Below are 18,941 nucleotides of genomic sequence, written 5' to 3'. Positions count from 1 at the left end.
TTCAAAGCCCTCCGAGCCGTTGGAGTTTGTGTGCCCTTTGGGGGCTTGTCAAACAAAAAACTATCATGAACTGTACTGTCATCCGCGTAAAAATGAATCGGTGCACATGTCAAAAGGTCATTGATGTGCAACAAAAACAAAGTCGGAGACAGAACCGATCCCTGTGGGACGCCAGCATTTATGGAGTGCGAGGAAGAGGTGAAACCGTCAGCAACCGCCTGAATTGACCTATCCCTTAAAAAGTCAGCAATCCACGTACACAGGGATGCGGGAAGTCCGTAAGAATGCAATTTGTTGACAAGTCCTCGGTGCCAGACCCGGTCAAAGGCCTTGGATATGTCTAGTGCGACCGTTTGGGTCTCACCGTGACGTTCCAGGCACCGCCCCCAAACATGCGTCACATACGCGAGAAGATCACCGCACGAGCGGTTCCGCCGGAATCCGTATTGACGGTCGTTGATAATTTTGTTCTTCTCGAGGTATGTGAGCAGTTTGTCGTTGATCACACGTTCCATCACTTTGGACAGAACTGATGTGATCGCTATGGGGCGGTAGTTGGCCGGGTTGGAGCGGTCACCTTTCTTGGGAATAGGGTGAATTACCGCTTTTTTCCAACCAGATGGCACAGTGCCACACTTCAGGGACATTTTGAAGAGCTTTGTCAAAACTGGAACTATTTCCGCAGCACACCTCTGCAATACCAGGGCAGGTATTCCATCAGGTCCACTAGCTTACATCAACCCTTCAATTTTATCGAATTAATATGTCACGTTGTGTCAATTTTTTGTTTCGACAGTGATTAATTCATTGAAGGATCCTTTTAATTGGTTGTGGTAACTTTGGTTCTTTTTAGATGAGGCGTGTTACATTCTGTATGGTTTGAAAATAAGACAATGACCGACTACCCTGATTTTAACTACCTTTTCCTACCTTGTTTGCTCGCCCAAACGTTTCAGGTTGCTGCAGTCGATGATGTGCTAATACAATGGAACAATTAAATGCAAGTACATGAAATTCTCTATAGACAAATTCAATTCAACATGCACAAGATTCTAGGTTCATGATTTGGCTATGGATTGTTAGTTTTGTGAGTTATTTCTACGAGTAGGTATTTTTACGGATGGCTAGAGACAAAACATGTGTTGCTTTCGATTGGTCTCCGTCCAAATTCCATCCATCAACGTGACCAGCTCGAGAGCAGCCAAATTGATGGTCCAATCCCAACACCTCCAGAAATTAATTGAATATCGCTCAGCGACAGATGAAATAATGACATGTTTTGCCTCCTACCGGAGGGTGATGAAGGTAGGATTCCTTTGAATTCTGATATGTGGGTCCTTGTTGGTAAATGATGATTGATGAAGAGTCATCTTATACCGTTAGGTACAAGGAGCTGCTCCGGTCCGGTGGCATGATAGCCTGATGTCAGGAACCACTTGAGGTTACGTGGGTGGCGCGAGGTTTAGGTCGCGTCAACCTCCCCCAAATCGATGATGAGTTAAGCTCCGCCAGCATGCCGAAAGTTAGGAGTCCACTCTACTAACCTCAAACATAAACATATACTGAAGTGGTTTGCATCAGCAACGTCAGGAGTTCGGGAGTCCCGTGAACACCCCTCTGGTTTACGCTAGCAAGAATAAGTTGAATTCAGCTCCAGTTTGTTCGCCTTTGCCTCTGCAGTCACGTTACTCCAAATAGCTCCTGGCTCCAGCCTATACAGCTTCTCGTTCCAGTAGAGGTAATGACACATGTTTATCATATGTGCAATACAGAACATACTTCAAGTCTTTCGTCCACACTCAAAATAGTCATATCAATATTTAATTTGAATGAGGGCATCCATCCGACATAACGAATGTTTCCGGGACGGGAGATCTTACTCCACTTTAAAGTCATGGTCACTCGCTATATCGTTTGTTACCTTCCGTCTGCTTCAAATATCAAAGAATGGTAGAAAATGATATCCTCGACTTCCAGCGCTAAGGATCAGGGATACTAGAATCATCAGGTCGTGAATCTGAAATCATCCGATCTCCGTCACCTCAAACGGTTTCAGTCAGAGTCAATTCCCAACCTAATTCTAGATGACTTCTCCTCCTTTAGCGGGGTAAATAATTATTGGATGTGACAGGAAGGATGTCAGAAATCGTCAAAACAACTTCATATTTGTCACGATTTCTTCGCTCTGTCAACGAAAAAATCTCCCCCATACGTCAGAAAAGGATAGCATAGCCATTATCCGCTTTGTTCCTTCGTTTACCAAGCTAACTCAAGTAGGAAAGCCCATTGGTAATCTTCGCTCCCTTCGATTGGAACTCCGTGAAAGCGTCCTCTCACCAGCTGAAAATACTCTAAACAGGGGTCTATCCAGGGTAACCATCTTAGGCTGGTACTCCAACACCTTTGACAGAAACCGATGCTTTTACGGAAATAACTCAACCACATCAAGAGCACGGGAAAGGCCGGCGCTGCTCTACTGGAATAGGCGCTACCTCGGTATTCAGGGTTCCGATTTTGCTAACACAAAAAAAGTCTCTATTAGGCAAACCAATTACCAATTTCGATTCCTTCGCTTTTGTCGATTTGATATGATAGGACAGCCTACGGAAAATTCGTACACTTCGTCCCAAACCAAACTTATGTGAATGAAAATCTCACTTGACAGAATAGGGAAGCTAGACAGATGTGTTTTCTCGGCGGCTACCTTCAATCCGCTGTGTTAATTCCGCGAATACTTTGGTAATACCAAATTTATTGAATGTCCAAGGAGAATACGATAACTTATTGTTAAATAACAGGTATTGAAGCATATAATTAACCGTTCTATCCGTTACTATTCCGCCTATAGGTATCTGATTGTTTCGACTAATAACCGTTCGCCGGATTATAAAAACATCGCATAAATACAATGGTTTATATTTTATAAATTTTTGACGCTAAATATAACTACTGGAGAATTATTTTAAATCATGTTAAATTACGAAAGATACATAACTCGTAAATAATGCCTATTGTTCAATAATCTAAACTTGTTTTTAGAGTAGCCACTGGTCGTCCTTTTTTTTGTTTTGAAATGTCTTATAATTTATGACCTCTTTTGCTAAAGGGTCCGGACTCTTTGTCACGTTCACTTCCGTTCAAGATTTTAACATAATTAACTATAATATTCAAGTTAAATACCCTTACTTCAAAATACAATTGTATTATTCTATTTATTGGAACGCATTTACTTCTCTAAGAAATTCACAAGAAGTAAGGGTTAATAATTAGTTTATAATAGGACTTACCAATTTGTCATCTTAGTGTATTCCAAATAATTACAAGAAACAATCACAGTCACATGCAGTAAAATACCCATGCTGTTAGAAAATTCACATTTTCTACACTAAATGATTTTAGCCGCGTTCGTGTCATAAAATCATAACTTCTTTGTTAACGCGTCTCCTAGCTTTTAATCGCCTTGACTATATTACAACGCTGACCGATCCTGGCTATGCTCGACTGAATTTGAATTCCTTCTGATCTTCACTATCTGAATCTCTTTGCCTGTCTTCCAACGCTTTCAAACCCTGACTATCTTGACTTTTTTTTACCGTTTCCCAACGCTTAAAAAAACCCGACTATCTTGATTCTATTTGACCGTCTCCCCGCGCTTTCAAATCAAGACTCCCCCAAACGTCCTCTTTCGCTACCAAATCTAGACTATCTCCCCCACCCCCTCGTCTCCTCCCCCAAATCAACTCCGCCTTTCGCCATATGCGATATCTAATTTATGTTATTCGAAATCTGAAACTTTTAGGACAGAATCGCTCTAAAACGATCACATAGATTATAAGCACTAGAATCCGTCACATTAATTTCGGTCGTTTCAAAACCAATAAATTGTTGCTTCTTAAATAACCTGTCAAATTCTTTGCCAAGGAATGAAACCCGACTCCTCTCAGTCCAGTGGCGTGTCGGCCCACCAGCATTTTAGCTCGGCTTACAATTATCAACACTGTCTAGGATGTAGTAAATTATTATGATGTAATAGTTTTATTTTTAATTCTTCTTGCAGGATTTTAATTTAATTAAGCAACACCCAAACTCGTCCTGTTAAAATGTGATTTACCTCACCAGTCACAATTATAATTCGTCTAAATCCTTACAAAAATTACGTAACTATATTTAACGGCATATTTCCTACTTAGAAAGTCACTTAGTAGCATTGCTTAACGGAGTTGAATTATTTCTTATTGATCTTGTTAGGGTTTTTTTCTACCCGCCCCAACCTGCCAAATTCATTGTTACTGCACTGGAATAAGTCTGAGAATTCAAAGTACCATCACGGAAGTCTCTGACGATGCAGTGCATGTTCCTATTTTTTTGCTATCATCATAAATTCAAGCACTTGTTTTTAAAATAACTTTAACGTCAACATCTGGTAAGTCAGTATTTCGTGAGATCAACTGAAAAATTCCTTCTCACGATAATTAATCAATAAGGTAGGTGTAGCCTGTTTATTTCGAACTTTAATTAGGCTTCTCTGATTGGCTGCATCTTAACTTTTGGTATAGATTAAAAAAAAAACGACACGCCCCGGTTCCCTGTAGTTCTCAGCATTTTTAACTAGATGTCACCCTTGACCACGTTTTGATTGGAGAAACCAGAATTAATTAATTCCTACAATAAACGAAAAAAAATGTATCCCAGGGCAAGTTCATCACAATACCTTGGTGAAGCCGTTTACAAAAGATCTATTTATATTATGTACTTCGATATTATATCGATACGATGTCTAGTAATTAAAATCAAATGCTTTATATTTTTATTGATAATTACATAGCAGAACTAGTTCATGAACATATGCTTAAAAAATAATAATATTACTAAACATAAACACGTACAGTAAAAATAATAATAAGCCTAACATCCGCTTAAAACAGACTGTATGCCGAGGTTTAGAGAGGCTTAACGTTTTTTTTAGAAAATAATATACTGTAATATGACATAAGTATTGGTTGATTCTTCAGTGAAAAGCTAGTTTTGTCTGAGGATTAAGCTTACTGCGACGGCCATGTTTATTTCTTTTCCAGATCCCACGTTATTATCCCCAAACATAAGAATCCAAAGATAGTATTATTATTTTACTCCTGTACATAGTTTCAGCATTTTGTGGAAAAATCTCTTTGACATTACATTAAAAAATATCTATGTTTTTTACTCGTATATTTTTTTTTTCTTTGTCCTGGCATAAAATTCCATCCCATTACTTCTGACAAAATATTCCAGTTAAATTTCAATAAACAAACACTTTTACATTGTATTTCAAAAGTTGTTTAATTAATTAATTAACCTAAAAAACATAATATGTACTGAGAATATGAAGCCCCTATTTAAATTGAAAACAAGAGAACCTTTCCAAGGTTACAAGACCATTAAAGCAAATTATTGTGTTGGCAAATTATAATTATTATCAAAATGGTTCAGGCAATTTAAAAACAATATATACCTTAGTAAAAAATATAATTTGTTAAATTTTACAGATATTTAAAACATAATTTATAAATTACACATTATAAATGTTTGAAAACCACTCTAAATATTAAAGCTCTGATAGCATTTTATTTGAAATTTAATCATTGAGGTATTTTAAAATCCATTACTTTTAATAAATGGAGCCTTAATATTACGGTTTCAGTTTTCTAAGGCACTTACTTGCTCAGCAGTTTGCCGGAACAGTCAGTTTCCTATTTTTATGAACTAGAAAGTTCATTATTTCAGCAAAATTACGGCATTAAATTTTGATGAATCGGCACGATTTTTATAAGTGACAAACTATGAGAATCAACTTCCTGCTTTTTTAATCATCTAAGCTGTCACTCAAAATATTGGCGATAAAATTTTTGTACCCACCAATACAAAGAAGTAAAATATTATTGCCATTTTATTACAAGTATTTTCCTTACTACAATTCTCTTTGTTCTTTCAGTTCTTTTCCTTTTATTCGCTTTACAAAGATAATCTATTTAGGCTCATTATATAATAAGTTCGCATAAGTAGTCAATGCAGTAGGAATTATCCGTTCCTTGAGTATTCTTAGGTATGGGATACATCTCAAAGATTAAACCAACAAAATTATCAGGTTGGAAATAAGAAAACGTATCTATAAATTATTAAGACAGAAACAAAATTTGCTCTATCCTTAACATTTTTTAGTAATATAACGCAGAAACGAAGCATAATATTAACCCTTGTTTATTCCACTGGAGTGAGATTAACACAGTTTACCAGATGGAGTCCTGTGGACAACTTTTAATATTTATTTTTCTTTATAAAAACAAATATAAAAAAACAGATTTTTTCATTCGAAAGTATATCGAACGTGAAAGCCTGATGTTATACATTCTATAAAATGCACAATTTAAAATGCTAGGATAGATAAAACCTTGCTGCTAATCACTGGTCGTCGGGCTACGGTGAACACCTGCGAGTTCGATGACTCATTTTTCCAAAACAAAATCATAATATTGACAAAGTTAAAGAATGCTCGAGATATATGAAATGCACCCAAACAACTATTACTAAGCGATACAATGAGAGGTGAATTGACAATTATTTACAACCAAAGTAAGATTGTTGCCACCTAAAATGAACAACGTCATTGAAAAAAAACAACATGTTTTTGCAAGCTGACGATGAAGTCACCACACGATCACCTGCAGATGTACTATATATTAACCGCTAACAAAAAAATTACGTTATTCAATATTTACAACTCATAAGGAAAGCACCCTACAAACGCGATCATTTTCTAAAACTCGGCATGCCGTCTCTGATTCTCAACTGGAAGTTGCATCACCTTCTACAGCCACTTGAACAACTGAACCGACCACACGCTACTTGACAACGTGCGACGAGCTACTTACTGCGCAACAAGCTGATGAAGCGAAGGTATTTCTATCAAGAAATTATAATAGTGGAGGTTCTCTAACATATCTTCATATAAAAAAAACGAAATCTGCAAAGGTTATTCCAGATCATTGTTAGTTCATCGTTTCCTTTCCGAACAACTCAAAAGTACTGGCTTCAAATGACAAAAATGTAAACTGTCTTAATTTTCACGAATGGCATTATTTCCTAAGATGTCTTGGAATTTCTCATCGCGAACATCGATCGCTTCCCCAGGAATGGCTACTTTTGTTATCTCTCATATAATTGAGCGAAATTGACGGGACAGTTTTGTTTTGTATAATCGCGTTTTAATATTGAACTCGTTGAGTTGTTCAGCCAAACCTTTCAGATATTGAAGACGAGATAGCTTTTAGGCATCTTTTAAAAAAGGAATATATATATATATAAATATATATATATATATATATATATATATATATATGTGTCTGGAACCAGTGAGTCTACGGCATTCCTAATTGGGGTTTGTTGTGAGGGGAAAGATGTAGGTAAGAGGAAGGTGGGAGTGAAAAGAGATGGAGAAGAATAAGGTGGGAGGTACCTGGCTATGCAGATCTGGTCACCATAATCCAGACCACCAGATCACGTTTTAGACACCAGATCTGGAACACGGCCAACGCCATTTCAAGCAAAGTTTCAATATTGAATGGTGGTCTTACATCTGGGCGACACTGAGATTATCTTCCACGCCGGACAGTTATCTCTTTGGCTTTGATGAATAAAAAAAGCTGTTTCATGCACACATATCGAAAATTCTAAAGAAAGTTGTCATTGGCTACTATGTATAGCTGTTACTGTAACTACACGCACACGCGTTCTTTTCCACGCGTCCTCACTATTCCAAGTTCGTAACGTCACTGGAGAAAGGTACTAAGACGCCTGAAATCATAGGTGAGTAAACCAAGATTCATGTAGCGTTCAAAAATTAAGGGTTAAATAATGTGGTTTTACCATTGAACGGTTATATCATTATCAATAAAAACTGGCTTTTTTTCAATTGTATTTTAATTTTTACGTACATTTTACGTATTAAAATTTATTTGTATTCTCTCGACTACCATAATAGACTCATGTCCATAACATGGTAGTTGAATATATGTCGTAATGTAATAAAACGATAAAAAAATATATAAACCATAATAAAAAAATAAAAAAAAGCAACTAAAATATATAAAAGCTATTAAAAAGTAAGATTAAAATACACGCCAAAGGATATATGTTATATAACTTCCCTTTTGAAAGTCGTCAAAATCACAGAACTCAATTACTGTACAGAGATTATGTTATTACTATAGACATAGAGACATTTCAAGAAATACCAAAACCTTTTTCGTTTGTGAAATGGTAAAAGAGAATAAATAAGTAGCTAGGTCTTAAGGAAATACAATAATGTGTAGGTACCTAAGCAAGAAAGTTTTCGCAATGAGCTCTGACATAAAATTGGCAAAACATAACAAGTAAAGTAATGGGGGTGAAGTGATTGTGTTATTAACTCACTTCAATTTTCCTTTGGCAACAGGCATATACGGGACAAATATTTAAAGTCTTTTCTTATTATTCTAGCATTTAATTACATTGGAAATATGCTCGCTAAATCATAACTATTTAAACGAATGGAAAATTTGATTCAGAGTTTCATCTCGGATAGCAGCCGTGGAATGGCACTCGGCATAGAACGAAACACTAATGGAAACGGCAAATGGCGCCTGAGTAAATACCGCCAACCATTTTCTTAATTGTTTCAAACGCAGACACGAATTGCACTCGGAGTGAGCAAAGAATAAAAAGCAGCCATAAGGGCCATTATAAAATATTTTGTTCATTTGGCCCCAACCGGCAGCCGAATAGACCAAACTGCTTGCGCCGCCGTCACTAGGATTTCCTCAAGAAAGATATTTTCATTTGTGTTTTTCCCTCAGCGGCTTGAGTTTCGGCGGTTCATACAATAAAAGTGATTTAATAGGTTGTGAATCACTGTTAGGTTTCTCTAGAAAACCTCCCTCAATATGTTGCGGACCTATTATTCCTGGAAGTATACGGCAGTGCATTGAATAGCCAAACATCGTAAATAAGTATTCTGGATGCGATAGCCCAAATAATAATAACATTAGCATTAATATGTCACTTTCAAAACCGGGCTCTATTTTTTTGTTATTTGCTTCAAAATGGAGGGTTAGTTTATGTTGCGAAAATAATGTGTAGTTATTGTGGTAAGAAATTTTTCTTTAGAGAAACATTCAGAATGCTATTCAACTCAAGTTACTAGTAAAAAAGTATTGCCGGATAAAAAGCTCACGAATTCTTATTACTGAGCATTGTTCTTGATTCCCAATCCACATCCCACCATTATACGAGTAATTGTTTTATTGAAGTAGAAACCCGTAACTGAAAGTAAATTGTTCTTTATTTATTTTGCAAAAACAATATCACTCCGTTTGTCGTAAATCTTCCACGAGTCTGAAGTTTATTTTGCAAACGGAACACAAGCATTATCTCGAAAACTTTAAATACATATTGCATATAAAAACACAGGAACAAAGTTGCCTAGATACCAATGTAGCGAGTTGTCCGTTTTGGTTACTTTTGAATCCTGTTTAATTCAATATGTTCTATGTAAACTCGGAAACTTTTCTAAAGAAAGATAGCTGGGACGTATTATTTGTTTTCCCTTCAGCGCTACGAAATATTTTAATTCTATTATTTCAACAGGAATTTCAATCCTTCGTAGATTCTTTAAAATTATATTTTATGAAAGGTTTAATTAAACGAAATACATATACAATCTAGAGAATCAGGCTATGTAAAAATAAGTTTAAAAAAAGATTTTATGTCTCTGAGATATACAGACTTAGAAACCTACTACTCGTATGGTAAAATACCAATTGTCATACTCGTATATCACGTGATACTCTTTTGTTCTATTATTTATTCCATCAAAGTAAAAAAGCACATTCGGCAAAATTTCTGACACAGCAAATTGTTGGACTAGTTCTGTTAAGATATTGAAAGTGTGACGAAAATATTTTATAAAAGGATCCAGAACTTTTTGAATCGTTTTATCCCAAAATGAAAAGAGTTTTTAACAAAACAATATAAATTTTATTTGTCTTTCACATTTTTACAAAAAAATCTTTGTTTTACTTGTTAAAATCACTAGCGTTAATTTTAATATTCAAAACGAAATTTTCGTGAGAAAATAATTTATAATCTGAGATAATTGGAAATAATTCTTTGGCAAATGAAATATGGTTTTTCTCGGCTGTGTAACGAATCCCTTTTCCTTGAATTTCTTCTAGTCATAGTTTTCCGTATTGTGAAGAGGCTTAGGATAATAGTTGTAGCGGAAGTCATAAAGAGATGCGTAGAGCACGTTCCCTCTGGGTGGCTGACGAAACTTTCCGCGTCGCGACTTTGTCCATAAAACATGGTTGCCTAGCTAAACCTAAACATGAACCTTTACTCTGTTTTAACTTTCAACCCTTAAACTTTATTTGTATGATCACTATAAACCATTTTATATCCTGGGTTTTGCTTATATTAAATACCTTAGGCCAGCGTATAATTCTACACCGGTCTTTATTCCTTTGCGCATTAAAGGTTTGACGATCCTTTTGATTGAAAACATGTTGTTTTTTGTATTGCGGTAAACCCAGCTTTTGTTTACAGATAGCTGGCTTATAGTTTCAATTACGAATTGTCAAAACTTTGTAGAGTTCTTGATAGAAGAGAATCAACACAATCGAGTTGAGTTGCTCTCCTACCCACCTTTTCAGTAAAATAAGGTAGTTTAATACTTAATATAAAAAGATTATATTAGGTCAAATTGTTACGAAAAATATTATATTTACGTCACAAACCAAATGTGTTATTGTGACGCAGTTCATTGTCAAAAGTCTCCAACGATAAGCTCTGGCGCAATTTCATGTCTGTTAATTTTAGGTTATCACAATTTTTCAACTAACAGCGTATTTTCAAATTCCCTGTGTTTAAATAATGAAACACTTATTGTTGCTGTCATATTTGTAAATGAAGCCGAGTAGTATGACTTAACCTAAGTAAACCATAAGTAAGTTTCTGAAATAATAATATCTTAGAGACTTCGGGTTTTATTCCTGGTTATATCAATCAGCGTATCAAGGTATTAATAACCAATGCAAATAAAGCTGCATTGCTGAGATCAGCAAATAATCTGCTGATCGGACATATCTGTATTCCTGTGTTAACACAAAAAAAAAATTTACGTTCCCGAGACAATTTTATAAGAGCACTTTGACACAGGTTTTGTTGTTTCGAGATGCAGAATTAACTTAAATGCAATAACTGAAATGCCGCTCGGAAAAATGATTCTACTATTAAATACCTTGTCACCTGATATACATATCTTTCAAATGCTACATTTAATAATCGTATTATAATTAAACTATGTAAAATGTATGTTTACTGTTAGTTTTATTAATAATTACTGTTAATGTTCATTTAAAATAAAATAAATAAACAAAATGAAAATAATAATATTTTGTTAATTACCTTACCGATGGTACCGAAATAAAATTAGTTGTTGTTTTTCAAATTAAAGGGAAGAGTGAGTTTGTGTGTACCTTTATTAGTCTTATTACAAGTATTATGAAATACTGCTCTCCTGAGTGTTACCCGTATTTTCTTTGTGTTTTTTGTGATTTTAATATTTTATTTTTATTTTAATACATGACAAAAAATACTGGTTTTGTAAAAAGGTGCTTCTGCAAAGCTGCCACATAGCTATTTGTCTTCAGGTTGTATCCAAGCAAAAAATTCGATTCTTGTATTTTTTCGTATCTTTCGACACTCATTGTATTTTGCAGAATGAATTTCTTATGCCAACATCTGAATATGTGTAAAACTTTGCATTAAGCAGGCAATAATTATTCCTCTCACATTAAAATGGGCAGAATCATGAATTATTTTAATACAGTCTATTTGACAAAAGACATAAGAGCATAAATAATTATTTAAGTAAGAAGTTTGGACACTACGAGAACATTTACTGGAGCTTTAAGCTCTTCTTGAAGAACCCTCGTGCGTATTTGACATTTATTTGTGTTTTAGATAAATTAAACTCATTCTCCATTGAGATCAATAATAAATACCCAATCAATCCATTGATTGATTGGGTATTTATTATTCATTGACACGTTAAAAAAAATTTATGTCAACACCTGAAGCTCCGATAGCTTAATTTAAATAAAATTCTGTGTTTTTTTTTTAAATGTTTGGATCATCAAATCATCACCGTGCTCGAACTACCAAAAACTAGCAGGATATTATTTCTAGCCCAAAAAAATCTAACAAAATTAATTAATCTTAATAGGATGATTAACGTATTTAACCTCTGAATTTAGTAGGCTTCTTTTTTTCGTAAGAATCACCGCCTTACTTTCCGCTGGGGATAAACTCAAACCATTTCTACCCTGCACACATTAAGATCATGAAAAGATAATTCTAATTCGGAAGTAACCATTTTCATGATTGCACAATGTTTAAAAAAAAACGTTATTTCTAGCTCGTTTTATGTTCAAAGTAGCAAAATATAAATTCCCACTAGAAGTTGGTTGAGCTATGTTTGGGTGATTTTCTAAAAGAGAGTTATAAAATTTTATTGCATATATTTTAATTTTCTTTTAAAATTGTAATTTAAAAACTAATTTTCATATAAATAATGCAATAGAAGATATTTAACACTAAAATGGTATTGACTTTAATTTAAAGCCTGCTCGATATTTAATTTCGGTATTCGCTCTCACCCTGATGAGTTTGTTATTAAAAAAATAAATTAATTATTACAAACGTTTCATATAACATGAATGCATTTCAAAATATGTCTTTTATTTATAACATTAAAATTTCTTAACTTTTAAACACACTTTAAAATTTAAATAATTCGTAAACATCTATTTATATATTTAAAAAAACTAACCAATAAACTTTATACAGACTATATATGTCAGCCGTATAGAGTACGTTGAAAATTACACATTGCTTACACAGCGGGAGAGGCTTGTTTACCTGTGTCTTAGCGTTGACTCTAAAATTATTTTTTGTGTATGTTTGTGCTTTTTCTAGTGTGCCAAGAAATCCTAAAAATGCCAAGATGGGTAGGCGGTAGAATTGAGATATATATACAAATCCAAATCATTCATGCTTTAGCAAAAGGAAACCTTTTTCCTCTTTTTGTTCTGCTTAACCGCTAATTCAAAACTGATAGTATGAAAAACAAAACAGAAGTATGGAAATCAATATCTATACTTTTTGCTTACCTACTTCTTTTAAAAGAATTTTCAACTTACATATTATTGTAATAATCACTTCAATGGTACCAAGAAAGTGTGCGGAGAAAACTCAAATCAATTGATCCCGGATCGGTTGTTACTTACACTTTAAGCATCAACTATTTTTTATGTTAATATATGTTTGGAGTTAATGTTAAATCCTGTTTTAAAGCAAGTTATTAGTTCCTATAATGAAATTGTAATTTTCACAACTACCATTAGGTAAAGAAAATATTTTACAGTAAAAACAAAAATTTTGTCTTTAAAGCAAACGTTGTACTCGATCTGACTTTTAAAAATAAAGCTTTTCCAATAAATGGGCTTTTCGAGAGTAAGTAAAATATTTATTTTTTATTACATACAGGACTGAAATATTCATTTGAATGTATGACCACCTGAACAATTGAAACATTTTTGGAGAGAGCTTAGTTCTGAAAACATTTGTAACAACTGTGCTTGGACTCGTTTTTAAACTCGACAGTTTTTTGTGTATCCAAATCCACAACGTTGAAATATAAACAAACCAATAATCGTTTCAGCTAAGGATTTTAATGTTTGGGTTCGTTTCAGGGAAGTTATTGTTCATCGAAATTGATTACAACCGACTGTTTGCGTATTTATTTATTTAATTTTACACTGTCTTTCTTGTTCAACTGACCCGTTTTAATCGGGTTTACGAATGGTTACTATACGTAATTATGGTTTTTCTAAACCGGAATTCAATTTTGTTTATGAAGAATCTAAATTGTCGAATCGTCAATTTGCGTCAATTGATTCAAATCGACTAAAACGTAGAAAAGCATAAAAGAAAAATACCCTTGTGTGAGTACATAACACATTATAAATTAAAAAATTCTGAACTAAAAAAATATTTATTGCACATAAATACAGAATACAAGGGGTATAGATTAAAGGTTACATCCCATTTCTTCCAGCTAACCCAACAAATACAAATTATATTACATAACCCAACAATTACATGTTAACAAATGTATGTAAACAATAAATAAAAAAACATAGGTATTTAATTTATGTAAGGTATTCATTTAAGGTGTAGTGAGATTTGGTTAGAATAAATGTTTTTAGTGATGATTTAAATTTAAGTATGTCGGTTATTTGTTTGATGCTACGTGGAAGGTTTTTATATACTTTAATGGCCATGTAGTGTGGTCTTTTGTGAAATATAGTTTTGTTTGCTTTTGGGATTAATAAGTTTTCTATGAACCTTGTAGCGTATTTATGTGTTGAGTTTTTTTGTGGGATTGATGTAGATTATCGAACTAACAGGCACAGCTACATTTTATATACCTATGTCACTGTCAGAAGTTTGAGATTTTTAAAAATTGGTGATCAGAGTTTGTAATTTTTCGTAGGCACCTCTTTTGGATGACAAAAACATCTTTGGCGTTTACTGAGTTTCCCCGAAAAACTACTCCGTATTTTATCATTGAGTATACGTATCCATAGTATCCGGTGATTACTGAATCGATGTTTAAGATATTTTTAAGGGTGCCTAGAACAAAAGAAAAGCTACTGATTTTTGCTACAATTTTAGATACATGTTCTTTCCAGTTTATATTTGCATCTAGTTGTATTCCCAGCCGTGAAAAAGTTTAGGAAGGTTTTATATGATTGTTATTAAAGTTAACATTTATGTTTAAAGGCGAAGCTTGTACTGGACAAAATTTTAGAAGTTCAGTTTTGTTTGTGTTAAGCGAAAGATTTTGTGATAAAAGCCAGTTTGCTATTGATTAAAGTTTAAGCCTCGTTAACATATTTATTAAACTCGTCAACGTCTCCAGTACATTCAAATACAGAGCAGTGTCATCAGCAAATATTGAACATTCTGTGCCAGCAATTATTGGAAGTTCGTTTATGTACACGAGGAAGAGGAGAGGCCCAAGAATGCTTCCTTGTGGCACGCTCTTGTTTATGGTTCTCCATTGTGATTCTACCATGTGTTGCATCATTTTTCGTCAATATTTGAAATTTGAACTATTTGCTTACGATTGTTTAGGTACGATTCAAACCATTTTAAGGCTAAGCCCCTTATACCAATGTGTTCAAGTTTAATTAGAAAAAAGCTTATGGTCAACATTATCAAATGCTTTTGATAGGTTGAAAAAAATACCTATGGTTTTTTACTAATATTATTACTTAATACTATCCAAAATTTTGTTTATGATGTTTAAGACTGCCTGTGTTGTTGAACGACCTTTACGAAATCCAAATTTTTGTGGACAAATTATCTCGAATTTTTCGAGGAAATTATAAATGCGATTGTACATGGCTCTTTCAAATATTTTAGAAAAAAATTTAATAATGATATTGGCCTATAGTTTGAGATTTGTTGTTTAGGGCCCTTTTTATACAGCGGCACAATAACGAATTGTTTGTCAATAGTGAGCGCGATCCGGGTTGGTGTTAGACATAAAAGGGTTGGTCGTGTTTTCGTCGTAGTTCCTTTGGTTTCTTGGGCAATGTAGGCAGGTTTGAGGCGGTCAATGCTCACAGTTACCTCCTTTCTTTTACGTAGAATGGTGAACGTCCGTTCATTCCGGCGGACGACCTGGTAAGGGCCACTGTAGGGTTGCTGTAGCGGGCTTTTGACAGAGTCGTCCCTCAAAAAAACGTAGGTAGCTTTTGGAAGGTCTTTCGAGATGAAGTATTTCCTTTTGCCGTGTCGGGTACCTTCAACCGGACTAAAATTATTTAAATGCTGCCGTAGTTCCTTGAGGAAGTTGTTGGTGTAATCATAGGTTGCTGGCCGTGCCAATTCTCCAGGTAAACGGAGTGGCTCGCCGTACACTATTTCGGCCGAAGTGGCACCAAGGTCGTCTCTGCGGGCTGCCCTAATTCCTATTTAAACGGTGGGAAGCACCTCCGTCTAGTGGTCGATTTTATGTCATTTGATCGCTGCCTTGAGCTGGCGGTGTAGCCTCTCAACCATGCCGTTTGCCAAAGGGTGATAGGCCGTCGTGTGGATTTGTTTCGTTCCTGCCAAGTGGTGGAGTTGTTTGAATAATTAAGATTCAAATTGTTTTCCTTGGTCGGTAGTTATACGGATTGGTGCGCCAAAACGGGTAATCCACCCCTCGTAAAATGTGCGGACGACCGTTTCCGCCTCTTGACCTTTGATAGGGAAAGCCATCTTGTGAATCAGTCCACGCAAGTCAAGCAATACCTATGTCCTTCTGACATTGGCAAAATAATGATATCGATATGGACGTGTTCGAATCTTGCCGAATTTAGTTTGAAATTGCCATGTGGAGCATTTACGTGTCGCGTTACTTTGTGAAGCTGACATGGTAGACAGCTTCTTGCCCATCTCTTACAATCTGCTTTAATGAAAGGCCAGACATATCGCTGTGTTATCAGTTTGGTAGTGGCTTTTATTCCCGGGTGAGAAAGGTGATGTATCGTGTCAAAAGCGGCTCTTTGGAATTTTGTCGTAATAAATGGTCTTGATTTCCCAGTTGACACGTCACAGTATATAGATGTGTTCATGTCAGGTAGTATGACCTTTTTAAGTTGTAGATACGATCCTTTCTGAAGATAATTTTTCATCTCTTGGTCGGTTTCTTGATCTTTTACCAACTCGGCAAGGTTTATAGTTGTCTCGATGTCGTCAATTCTGGATAATGCGTCAGCAACTATGTTGTCCTTGCCGGATACATGTTGTATATCCGTTGTGAACTGGCCTATAAAGTCTAGGTTGTGATGAAAGGTTTTAAATCACAGTGAAAGAAAAAACAGATAAACCATAGCTGCAAGAAAATATGCAAATTATTTATGAAAACGGACATGCTAACGACATCTGGCGGAGAAAGAATTGATCCAGCTTGCTTGCAGTAGACACCTGTAATAGTTGGAATTAAATCAAGAAAAAAAAAAAAAATAATAATAAATAAAAAAAAAAACAAAAAAAAATAAAATAAAAAAAAGATTCCGGGACGAAAGCAGAGAGGTCGTAAAATCGTCTAGGACGACTGGTACTTCCCCTTTCCTAGGCCTAAAAATAAATATTGAATTTTGTCAACCAATAGATCTGAACAAAGAGCTATAAAAATTTTGAATAACCAATCAGTGAAGGGAGAGGCGTGCATCTACTACAGACAAAGGAATAAACTTTGGATCGGGCAATAAAAAAGATAATTAACGACATTTCGATTCTCACAGAAATTAGAGGTGAACGCACTTTAGGGTCAACATCGACTTTCAAGGTGACAAACTCCTGGGAATGTTTACAATAACTGAGACATTTATGGGGTATCGAACCATTGAAATCGGGTGCTTGGAAGTTTTACAAGTTGTAAAGCGCACACACAAAAATGCAATGAAAAAAATTATAAACGTGATAGTATAAAAAAAGGACGGGAAAAGCGAAGGAAAGTTACTGGCGGAATTTCAACTGTAGTGCAATTATTTATGATAGAAGGAGGGTGTCATGTTCGATAAAAATCGTACTAAAGAGAGGAGTGAGTGTTGGAAACAATGGAAATTAATCGTTATCAATTTAAGATGAAACGGACATATTGGTAAATCAATTTTGAATGAAAAATCTCGCAAAAAAAAATACACATTTTAGAAAAGTGCGGCGATCGAATGGAAGGATAATACAGAGATTTTAGCTGTTACAAAGGTCCTAGGGACATGAAAACTGAGTATCAGAAGAAGACAGTAAAACTAAACATATAGCGATAGATTAGATTCAGGAAAAGTAGACATTTTACATAATTATTAGGTTAGATATATATTAGAGTTACACAATATTACAGAGGGATCGAAACAAGATAAAAGGTTGGCGGTCTCATGTATATTTTGAAGGATAAACAATCGAAATTTGAACATGATTTTTATTTACGTTAAGGTAATAAACGATTGGAGAGACGATTAACTTTAACGTGGACCTTATGGAATATTTAGATTAGGCAAAAGAGATTAAAATTAATAGGTTTGAAATTAAATAAAATTTACGACCATAGTACATAAAATCTGAGGCGTAAACATATGTCCAGACGTATAATTTATGTAAAATCTTGTAAGTGAGGGATGGAGAATGGGCGGAGATTGGATCAGGCAATAAAAGTGACAGATATCCCAGAGTCAAATTAGGTATATCTTCCATAGAAGTGTGGAAAACTATATATTAATTAATAATAAATGAAGTATGAAATTTTCCTGGAGACCACACACATCGGGAAAAGTGAGAGGAAGATAAAAGGAAGGGTAAAGAACGGAGATAAAGAATAATCCAAGTGGAGAAAAGTGATACAATTCAAATTTATCCGTGAAATAAATAAATACGACTTGGAAAATAATTAGTTATAGAGTTATGAGAAATAAAAAAAAAATAAAGAAGAAAATTGTGCAAGAAGACGTCGCGGATAAAAGAAAATCCAAAAGATAAGGAAAAACTCAAATCTGCGACATAAAGATGGAAAGTACGGGTGGAAATGGAAAAGCTCATATAAGCGACAATAAAATTAAGTAGAATTTAAACAAATCGAAATTCAAAAATGCGTAGTAAAGATTTCGACATGGATTTAAACAATTTTTGCACGAGATGCAAAAAATTGAGATCTGCATATATGTTATTGAGGACGGACCTATCGCGAATTGAGAAAAAAAGGAACGCAAAATCATGAGATTTTAACTACATTTTGTATGAGCAGAGGACAAAGG

Source organism: Hesperophylax consimilis, chromosome 4 (genome assembly GCF_061612785.1).
Source record: "Hesperophylax consimilis isolate HC1 chromosome 4, BYU_Hcon_1.0, whole genome shotgun sequence".
Taxonomy (NCBI): domain Eukaryota; kingdom Metazoa; phylum Arthropoda; class Insecta; order Trichoptera; family Limnephilidae; genus Hesperophylax; species Hesperophylax consimilis.
This window is presented reverse-complemented; position numbering follows the sequence as displayed.